The sequence below is a fragment of the Orycteropus afer genome, unplaced genomic scaffold (genome assembly GCF_000298275.1).
Source record: "Orycteropus afer afer isolate SDZICR_OR568_19922 unplaced genomic scaffold, OryAfe1.0 scaffold00500, whole genome shotgun sequence".
In the NCBI taxonomy this organism is placed as follows: Eukaryota; Metazoa; Chordata; class Mammalia; order Tubulidentata; family Orycteropodidae; genus Orycteropus; species Orycteropus afer.
This window is the reverse complement of record NW_006922087.1, coordinates 1651159-1662666: the sequence shown is the minus strand read 5'-3', so window position 1 is coordinate 1662666 and position 11508 is coordinate 1651159.

Genomic DNA, 11508 nt, shown 5'->3' with positions numbered 1-11508 from the left:
GGAGCTCTGGTAGCATAGTGGCTAAAAGCACTTGACTGCTAACCAGAAGGCTGGGGGTTAAAACCCACCAGCCACTCCTCGGAAGGAAGGTTGGGCAATCCTAGGAAGGAAGGTTGGGCAATCCTACTTCCGTAGTGATACTGCCTCGGAAACCCAAGGAGGGGTCGCTATGAGTCGGGGCCGACTGGACGGCACATAACAACAACAGCATTTATGTGTCATTTTTCCATATATAGAAAGTATACTCATTTCCAACTTCTAGAACAAAGATACAATGAAAATGCATTTAAGGGCTAAGTGCCAGCACTTAGTACCTGCACTTCAGACACACCATCCCCCAAGACTCCAGGCTCTTTTTTTTCTTCACACCTTGCTCACACCATTCTCTCTTCCTCTGCCTGACATTCTTTTTCTTCTCTTTTCTCATCTTCTTCCTTTAGCTGTCTTCTTCTCAAAACCCCACTCAGGGATTACACTTCTCTGAAAGTTTCCTAACCTTCTCTTAGTTTCCTAGTGCTACTGTAACATAAATTCTATAAGTGGATGGCTTTAAAGACAAAACTTCCGAGACTCTGAGGGAAGATCTGTTCCATTCCTCTCTCCTAGCTTCTGGTAGCTACAAGCATTCCCTGGCTCTGACTGGAGAGACTCATGGCAGCCTTCCTCTATCTCCCTTCCTCTGTGTTTGTTCTGTTATCTTATTAGGTCACCAATCAGAAAGGATTCAGACACACTACTCCTGTGTGACTTCATGTTAATATAATTGCTAATATCTTCAAAGACCCTGTTTCCAAACAGAGTAAGCACTTTAGCATATCTTTTTTGGGGAAACAAAATTCAATCCATATCAGGAGGGAAAACCCTTTGCCTCCAAGTGGACCTGCTTGCTGGCGGAGGTGACTTAGAGCTTCTCTGTGATTTGGCCTGTTTCTGAATTTGCTCCCGCTGCTGAGGACAAAACTCTGATATCATATAGTGTTAATTGACCCATCCACACTTTAAACACTTTGCTTTATGGGGAATTTTGATCCTGTGCCTGTACTGGAAGCCCAATGAGCCTGACAGGAAGTGCCCCACAATGGGGAGGTCAGCCTCCTCCAGGATGCTCCTGGGGGACTCCCTGCTGCTTTGGCAGACATGCCTAGAAGGGATTTCCCTGCTTCCTAGGGTTCTTCCGCTCCTACCTTCACGCCTGTGTTAGGGGATTGCCTACAATGGAAAAGGCCTCCTCCCTGAGGACTCATGGGCTCCGCCCTAAGTAGGGGCGTGGAGGGCTTGCTCCCTTGGAGGTCCTGACAAAGTCGTCAGGTCAGGAAGGATGGGCAACTCAGGGGCTGGAGTTTGGCGGGTGGGGCTCGCTGGGCTCCGCAGCATGTGGTTTACAGTTCTTCCAGAGACAAAACTTTGTTTTCCCCGATCACAAGCAGGCTTATCTGTAAGGGTCAACATCTCCCAGGTTTTACTGCAGGGCAGAACAAACAGTCCTCAATGCAGCTGCTGATTGTTTGTTCCAGAGCTGATTGAAGCGACAAGACAACTGATCAGGACAATCAGGACTCCCTAAAAGACTAGAGCTTCTTCTGACCCTGGGAGAGGAGGTGGGTTGAGGAGAGGAAGTGTAGATCCTTCCACTTCCTCCATTTTACGAAGAGGGTTCTAAATGCTGAACATCAATTCAATTCAATGTGTCTTTATTGAACACCTACTCATCCCAGGCACCCAGGCTCCAGTGATTAATTTTCATAAGTTGATCTAGGAACCAAAATAAATAAGTAAATTACACAGTAGAGTGTCCTGGGCTCAGTCCTTGATTCTCTGTGTTTTTCTATCCACACTCATTCCATTCTACCTTCAAACAGACCCAGAGCCTGATCACTGCTCACTGCCCCATCACTTCAATCTTGGTCCTGGACCTACCATTAACAACCTTGATTATTGTCATTGCTTCCTAATTGGTCTCTCTATTCACCCTTGCTACCTTTAGATATTCTAAACACAGTAGAGATACTTTTAAAATATCCTTCTGATCATATGGTCTTCCAATGGATTTCCATCTTAACCCAAGTAAAAGTCAAAGTCCTATTGATGATCTGCAAGGGTCTACACAATCTGACTCCACTCACTTTCTCTCCAAACTCATTTCCTACTACTCTCCGCCTTGCTCACCCCACTCCTTGAACTCATCAGCACATGCCCACCTTGGGGGCTTTGCACTGACTGTTCCTTCTGCCTGGAACGGTCTTCTCCCAGAATGCTTCTTTTAGGACTTTACTTAGCCTCTAGAGTGAAGCCCTCCTTGACTACCCTATTTAAATTTCACACCCTTCTAACTCTCTTGATACCCTTTCTTTGCTCCACTTTTTTCCCTCCATACATCATAAACCTAGCATACCATTGTTATTGTTGTTAAATACCTTCCAGTCAGCCCGATTCAAGGTGACCCCATCACAGTGAACTATTGTGATCCATAGGGCTTTCATTGGCTGAGTTTCATAAGTAAATTGCCAGGCCTTTCTTTCTAGTTCATCTTAGTCTGGAAGCTCTGCTGAAATCTATTCAACATACTATTAAGTTGGACGCTACAAAATTGCTTATATTTACAAACAGCAAAGCACAAAACAAATAAATGAGACCTCATAAAAATTAGCAACTTTTATTCATCAAAAGACTTTACAAAAAAGTAAAAAGACAAGCTATTGCCTGGGAGAATATCTTTGGAAACTATATATTCTGCAAGAATCTAAAAATCAAAATATATAAAATGACAACAACAAAACAAAGAACTCAATCATAAAATAAGCAAAGCATTTGAATAGACATTTCATCAAAGAGGACGTTCAAATGATCACCAAACACATGAAAAGATCCTCAGCATCATTAGCTATCATAGAGATGCAAATCAAAATCACAATGAGATACCATTTCACACCCACTAGGATGGCTAAAGAAGCTCTGGTAGCATAGTGTCTAAAGCATTTGACTGCTAACCAGAAGGCTGGTGGTTCAAACCCACCAGGCACTCCTCAAAAGGTTGAGCAATCCACTTTCATAGTGATATAGCTTCAGAAACCTAAGGAGGGGTCACTATGAGTCAGATCCTACTCAAAGGCAGTGAGTTTAGGATGACTAAGATAAAGAAAATAATAATAATAATAACAATGGTTGCAAATATGTGGGGAAATTGGAACTCTTATCTATTGCTGATGGGAATGCAAAATGGTACAGCTGTTGTGGAATACAATGTTTTGGTTCCTCAAAAAACCTAAAAATAGACCCAGCAATTCCACTCCTAGATGTATACCAAAAGCTTGAAAACAGAAACTCAAAAGAGACTTGTATACCAATGTCCATTGCAGCAATACTCACAATAGCCAAAAGGTGGAAGCTAACCTAAATGCCCATCAATGGATGAATGGATAAACAAAATGTGGTGTATACATACAATGGAATACTACTTAGTAGTAAAAGAAATAAAGTCTTGATGCATAGTGAATGTGGATGAAGCTTGAGGACATTATGCTGAATAAAATAAATCAATCACAGGACAAATACTATGACTCCACTTATATAAAAAGACAAAGAAAAGTCAAATGTATAGAGACCAAAGGTTATTAGTGCTTACCAGAGGTGGAAAGGAGGGAGGAAAATGGGGTTAACAGTGACAGAAAATCATATTGATTAAGGATAAGGTTGCACAGTCCATTATTATAATTTCTGTCAATAAGTTATACACCTGTAAGAAGCTGAACTGATGAAAGTTGTGCGATAGATATATCACTGTACAACAAGGACCAAAAACAGAGAGAGAGAGAGAAGCTGCTGAGGCTGCTTATATACAACCAAATTCCTCATAGGATTTGGTTTCTTGGTTTGGAGGGTTAGGGTCATGTTTTCATAGGTCATCCCAATTAATTGGCCCAATAATATGTTAAGGCTTCTGTTCTACTGTCTAGTTCATTTTGTAATGCCTGGGATCTTAAAAGTTTGCTAGTGGCCATCCATCACACTACAATTGTCTCTGTTTGCCTGGAACAACAGAAGAAGAAGGATAGGCAGAAATAGAAGGAGGATATGGAATGTGTGGTTAATTGCCTCCATGAACAACTGCCCTCCTTTGCTATGAGACCAGAAGAACTGAATGATGCCTGGCTACTATTACTGAACTTGATCAAAGATTCCATAGAGGGAGCCTGATCAAAAAGGGGAAAATGCAGAACAGAATTTCAAATTCTCATGAACTCCAGACTTCCTGGATCCATGAAAGTTGGATGAACCCCAGAAACTATTGCCTTGAGATAATCCTTAAAATTTAAACCAAAAATACCACCTGATGTCTTCTTAAAACCAAACAGTAATTTAGCTTAACTAGTAAGATATGGAGGAGCTCTGGTAGCATAGTGGCTAAGACACTTGCCTGCTAACCAGATGGCTGGCGGTTCAAACCCACCAGCCACTCCTTGGAAGGAAGGTTGGGCAATCCTACTTCCATAGTGATACTGCCTCGGAAACCCATGGAGGAGTCGCTATGAGTCGGGGCCGACTTGATGGCACATAACAACAACAACAACAACAACAAGTAAGATATGGACCCTAGGGGATGTCCTTGGGCCTAAGGAAGTTGCCTGCCAAGTGCAAGGCTGGTGGTTCAAACCCACCAGCCGCTCCCCGCAAAATAGACCTGGACGTCTCTTTCTGGGAGCTCTGGTAGCATAGTACCTACGGCACTTGACTGCTAACCAGAAGGCTGGAGGTTCACACCCACCAGCCACTCCTTGGAAGGAAGGTTGGACAATCTACCTCCATAGTGATACCACCTCGGTACCAGTGCAGAGATCTCAGGCCCAAGGACACACTCTACTTCACCTCCAGTTCTTCTCTCTTGATGGCAGTGAGATTCCCCTCTCTGTATTTAACCAAAACCCAAGCTCACTGCCGTGGAGTTGGATCCAATTCATAGCGACCCCTCCTTGGGTTTCTGAGGCAGTATCACTACAGAAGTAGATTGCCCAACCTTCCTTTCGAGGAGTTGGGCAATCTACTTCTGTAATGACAGTGCATATAAGATGGCTCATTTTAAGCCTGGCAGAGTGACAAAACTAACCAAACCCAACATGAGAGTTCTACACACCTTATTTGGATGGCCCCATCTGGTAATCTGGCCTGAGTTACAAAGGCTATGGCTAGAAAATCCATACCAAATAATTCACTGCACCACAGAGCTAACTTGTATTGAAATTAATAATCTCATCATTTTGACCATTATGTATCTCCTTTTGTCCTCAATTTCCCCATCTGTAAAACAGAGAAAATAATCCCGACCCCACCCCTTAGCAGGATTTTGGGAACCTGAAGAAAATACCCAGTACAGAGTGTGCTGAATCAACTATTTGTATTTCTGCTCAAAATGATTTAGAGTAGCAAATATTCAAATTATATATCTTCAAGAAACATTTGCTAAAAGTTTCCATCAGTTTTCCCACCACCCACATCTTCCAACACAGTTGCTTGGTGGTTATGTATGAGCTGTGGTCATCCCATTCATCACCACCATAAACCCAAATATCACTCAGGATGACTCTAAGAAATAAAGAGTGTGGTTCCATTGTGAGCCCAGAGATACCCCACACAATGAAGCCTCACATGGGAATTGCATCAATCAGCTACAGCTGCATAATAAATCACCACCAAAACTTAGTGGCTTAAAACAATCAGGATTTATTTATGTGAGTCTGTGGGTTAATTAAATGGCTTTCCTGGTCTGGGCCAGGCATGGTTCATCTCAGCTGCAAACTCATGAATCTGGGGTCAGCTAACAGACTGACAGTGCAGGATGGTGTTCTGGTTACCTAGTGCTGCTCAGACAAGAAATATAACACAAATGGGATGGCCTTAACAAACAGGAGTTTATTCTTACAATTTGGAGGTTTTAAGTTCAAGTTCAAAGTGCCAGGCTCAAGGGGCTGGGTGAAAGTCCCTCAACCTTGGGGTCTAGTTCTGCCTCCTGCTCCCGGCCCACTGGAGCTAGAGGTGTTTCTTCACTCAGACAGCTGCTGGCTGCTGAGGCTGAGAAGTCCCAAGGTTGACAAGTCAAAAGGCACAGTCTTGATGTTACCAAACCACACAGCAGGCCATTAACTTAAGTCCATTGTAAGTCCCAAGGTTGGGAGAGCATGGCAGGCCGCTGAACAACGACACAGCTACATGCATGGTCCAAGCATGCCATAAGCTAGAGCCCATTCCTAAAGGCTTCTCCTTATATACAGGAGCAGAACATATCCCAAAGGCAGCTACTCAGCTGCTTGTGGTAGATCCTACCATGTAGTTGATTGCCAGGCTCATCATGGGGAATAACTACTACCAGCTGCCCAGCCACTCAACCAGGCCCAGCCACGTTGACACACAAACATAACTACCACAGATGGCCTTGCTCACATGTCTGGAGATTGGTTGATGTTGTGGGAATTTCTCAGGGAGGTTAAAACTTCCTCCTGAGTAGGTAAGGAAAGGGGAAAAAAAAAACACTTCCCCAGAGGCACAGGCAGTGACATGAACGTTTATTCAGAATAGGGACAAAGAATCAGGAGAGAAGGGATTTAAAAGATAAAAGAAAGCAGGCTTACAAATGTTGTTAGCAAGTTCAGCGCCCAGCAGCAGCAGGCTGGGATGGAACCAAAATGACTACTAAACCCTCCATTTTTATGGGGACATTTATACCTAAGTTTAAGGAATTGACAACAGGGGGTACATGACTGGGACTGGAAGGCTATGTGACCATCTTCAGCCTTGGTGGCACTGGGGCCACTCAAGAGGGAGCTCTGGATCATCACCTGTGTGTGCTTTAATAAGATGCTGCTGGCTAGTGAGCTTTATTTCTTTAAAACTATGCTAAGGATGAGTTAATACCTTACAGGGAAGGTGGTTAATACCTGACAGGTGGGAGCAGGGGTATACATGAGAGGGAAGGAGAGGGAAAATGGCTTGTAGTTGTTACAAGCACAACTAAAGATGGGGTCTGAGATCCATTTTGGAGGGGGTTGCTGCTACTGACCATACAGTTGACTATTAGCCAAGGCAATGAGGCAACTGGGCTTTGTGTCTCTCATCCTCCAGCAGGTGAGCCAAGGCTTGTTCACATAGTGGTCAAGAAGGCACGCTGAAGTCTAGGCTCAGAACTGTCATGGTGTCACTTCTGCCATATTCTTTTGGCTAAAGCAGGTTACAAGGTTAGTTCAGATTTAAGTGGAAGGGCAATAAACACCACCTCTTCATGGGAAGAGCTGTGAAGGGTGTGTGAAGGAGTTAAGGAATATGAGTATTTTAAAAATCAGTTACTACAGGATCTTTCTCAGGGTGCTGGGAACAGTACTGCCATATTCTGGGTTATGAGTACAGATGGGGTCCAGGCTCTCACTGACCGCTACAGGGCACAAACTTTCTTCAAGAAAGACACTCTTCATTGACCAACTTCTCAAACTGGGTCAGCTACCAGCTCACACACTCAGCTTCTGTCTGGGAGATATGAGAACAATCTCAGCCCTACAAAATCCAATCCCATCCTTCACCTGTTTCTACAGATTCCCATAACTCATTCTTCCTAGGATAGTTGGGTTTGTCCTTCCCCTCACAGCTTCTTCTCTCTCCCCACTTCTGTCCCCCTTTTCCTTCCCCTCCCTCTTTCCTATCCTCAGCTGCTTCAACTTAGACACCCCTTTTAACACCCAGCTCAAATGTCCCCTTTTCCTCAGAGCCTCTCCTGGATGCTCTGGTCCATATTAGCCACTCCCTTCTTTAAATAATAATATCCACCACATTTTAATACTTAGGTTTTTAGAGCTACCTTATAAAGCTCTTACCAGGCATCAGGAATTTTCATCCTCCCAATGCTTGAGTAGATATAATTTTCATCCTCCCAATGCTTGAGTAGGTAATATTTTCACCATATTACAAATTGGTTGTGAAGGTGACTTGCCAAAGGTCTTACAACCAGTAGGAGGAGGGAATTTGATATTCAAAGTCAGGCCTTTCCAACTCCATACCTACCTTGTGGCAGAAACTATCAGTGCCCTACCCGTGTGCCCTCACTCGTACCACTGCAATGTGTGTAGTTGGTCAGACTTTAAGCTGCCAGGGCCTGCATTTTTTGCCTAAATGCTTTCCCAGTAAAGTTGGTTTCCCCAATGTGTCAGGCTCAAGAGCTGAGGAATTAACTCCTGCAGGAGTGGGAGTACCCATCAATAAATGACTGATAAGAATGGTGTCAGATACTTAAGGCAGAATAGCTTTGAGGTGTGTGTTCTACACTTGCTCCCAGAGTTCCCCAGCAGGACTGAGCTCCAGTTGCCCAGAGTGATAAACTGCTTGATAGCACATCTTTATTGCCTGCTTTCCCTTCCTAGCCACATTCCCCACTCCTCTACTTGTTTCATGGGTGCACATCCCTAATAAATTATTTTCACTTAAATCCATATCTCAAGGGTCTGCTTTTGTGAGAACCCAAACTAAGACACACCTCTTAACACCTGCATTGTTTTGCCCTCCCTTCTCCCAACAATCCCTTATTAAGTCTTAGACTCCCTGAAGCCAGAGAAACTTACATCTTAATTCCCCTGACTCTCCCACACCATCTTTAGAACCTCCATGAATACTAATTAAATGACTTATTGATTCATAGATAACTACTAAACCACAGATATCAAGCCAAAAGTAGGTGCCTAAACCTTCTTCCTTACAGACATTTAGGTTTCTGTTGAAGATCCTGGTTAAATGAATGACAATTGGTAAATGTTCTCAGGTACCAACTCTTTACCTAATCTTTGAAATAGCTGCTGTGCCAAGTAGAAGATGTGCCATTGTTCAGGCTGAGGACAGATTCTCCTACTCTGGAAAGGTATGTTGACTGATCTGGTATCTCTAGATGCTATTAGCTGACTTTGGTGACTAATAAATCAGAAATATTGAATGGATTCTGGACACCAAGGGAATGCTTAAAGCAAAATATATTTCCAAATATGGTTCCCTATATTATGAAAAAGTAATCATCACTCTCACAATCCCAATTTATTCTCATATTATAATCATGAGGGAGCACTGGTTGTGTAGTACCTAAGGCACTTGACTGCTAACCAGAAGGCTGGCGGTTCAAACCCACCAGCCACTCCTCGGAAGGAAGGTTGGGCAATCTACTTCCGTAGTGATATTGCCTCAGAAACCCAAGGAGGGTCGCTATGAGTTGGGTCTGACTCGATGGCACATAACAACAACCATATCTAGTGATGGAGAAAAAAAAATAACTGAAGTTCAGCAATTCTCCCAGTTCTACTTTTTCTTCAGTTAAATTAAAATAAAATAAAATTTCTAAACTTTTGCCTTAGATTTGGTTCCCCCAGAAGCATACCCTGAGACTACAATTTGAATATTTCATTTAGGGGAAGTGGAGATGATCACAGGAAGCACTGATAGGGGAGCAGGGAAGGAAGGCAGAGAAGGGAAGGAAATGAATACAGAGGATGTCAAAGAGCAGGTGACCACTGTGGGAACTGGGGCTCAACTATACTGGGGAGCTTCAGGAGATAGTACAGACCATGTCCCAGAGTTGTCTCACCTGAAGGGCAAGGAAGCTGGTGTGTTTACCCATCAATTTTCATCCATCAATGAGGGCTGCTTACTGAGGGTACTGAATCCTTGGCACTTGCTCACTGCCCTATGGGTGGGCCAGTTCACTTCTGCAGCCAGAGAAGCTCTCAGGAAAAGAGAATTCAGGTGCTGGCTAAGGGAAGTTCTGGTCTTCTACTAGAATGGCAAATGCCAACAAGATATGGCCTGGGAACAAACACCATCTGCTACAACATGTTTTAGTTTTAAATTCCTGGAATCCCTGGAAGTGCAAAGAGTTAATGCACTAGGCTGCTAACTGGAAAGTTGGCAACTTGAATATAACCTTGGAAGAAGGGCCTGGTTATCTACTTCTCAAAAATCAGCCATTGAAAACTCTGTGGAGTACAGTTCTACCCAGACATACTTAGGACTGCCATGAGTCAAAATCAACTTGTTGGTAATTGGAAGGGGAAAAAAGGGAGGCAGGGTTGTCAAATGAATTATGCAAAGTGAAAGAAGGCTATCTCAAAAGACTACATACTATGTAATTCCATTTACATGACATTCTGGAAAAGTCAAAACTATGACAGAAAAATGATTCATGGTTGTCAAGGGCTGGGAACTGGGGAAAACACTCGAGAGCTTCTTGGGGTCATTAAAAGTGTTCCCCATCTGGATTGCAGTGGGGTTTACACAGCAATACATTGTCAAAATTCTTAGAACACTTAAAAAAGTTAAGTTTTATTGTCTGTAAATTATACCTAAAATATCTGTGATGGCTTCAGAAATACATTCACATATTATTTGCTATTTCAGGAAACGGAGCTTCATTCTCCTTCCTTTGAGGACTTAGTGACCTGCTTGTAATGAATAGAACAGGGTAGAAGTGATTTTATGTGAGTTAGAGACTACATCATAGAAGGTAGTGTGGCTTCCTGCTTGCTCGCTCACTCTCTTGGATCATTCGTTTTGGGGGAAGCCAGATGTTTCACCATGAGCAGCTGGACAGAGGCCATATGTGAGGAACTGAGTGTTGCCTCCTGCCAACAACCATTTTAAAAGTGTATTCTCCAGCCCTAGTTTAGCCTTCAGATTACTACAGTCCCACCTGATAGTTGCAGCCTCATGAGGGATACTGATATATAACCACCCAGCTAAGCAACTCTTTACCAGGAGCTCTGGTAGCATAGTACCTAACGTAGTACCTAAGGCAGTTGACTGCTAACCAGAAGGCTGGCAGTTCAAACCCACCAGCCACTCCTCAGAAGGAAGGTTGGGCAATCTACTTCTGTAGTGATACAGCCTGGGAAACCCAAAGAGGGGTCGCTGTGAGTCAAGCGGACTCCATGGCACATAACAACAAGGACAAGCAACTCTCAGATTCCAGACCCTTTGAAACTATGTGAGAAATTATTGTTTGTTTTTATAAACTTCTACAATTTAGTTATTTTTTATGCAGGATTAGATTACTAATGCCCTGAATTTAAAAAAAAAAAAAAAATGAATGTATAGAACAATTCCCATTTTAAAAATAATTATCTAGTGCTTCTTTAAAAAGGAGCTCCAGTGGCACAGAGCCTAAGGCATTCTACTGCTGAAGTTCCATGTGTCAAACCCACCAGCCCCTCTGCAAAAGGAAGATAGAACAACAGTTTCTACATGTACCATTTACCTCCGTAAAATATTTACTACCTATAAAACCCAAAGGGGGTTGCTGTAAGTCAGAATTAACTAGATGGCAGTTTTTTTTTTTTTTTTAAATCCCTTCTTTTATATAAATGTATGTGAGAGATATTTATATGATATTCATTTAAGGTGAATGATGGCTGTTTCAGGGTGGTGGAATTTGGGGTAATTTTTTTTGTTTGTACTCTTGATATTCTTGAACTACTATGAATAACGAGCATGTATCAG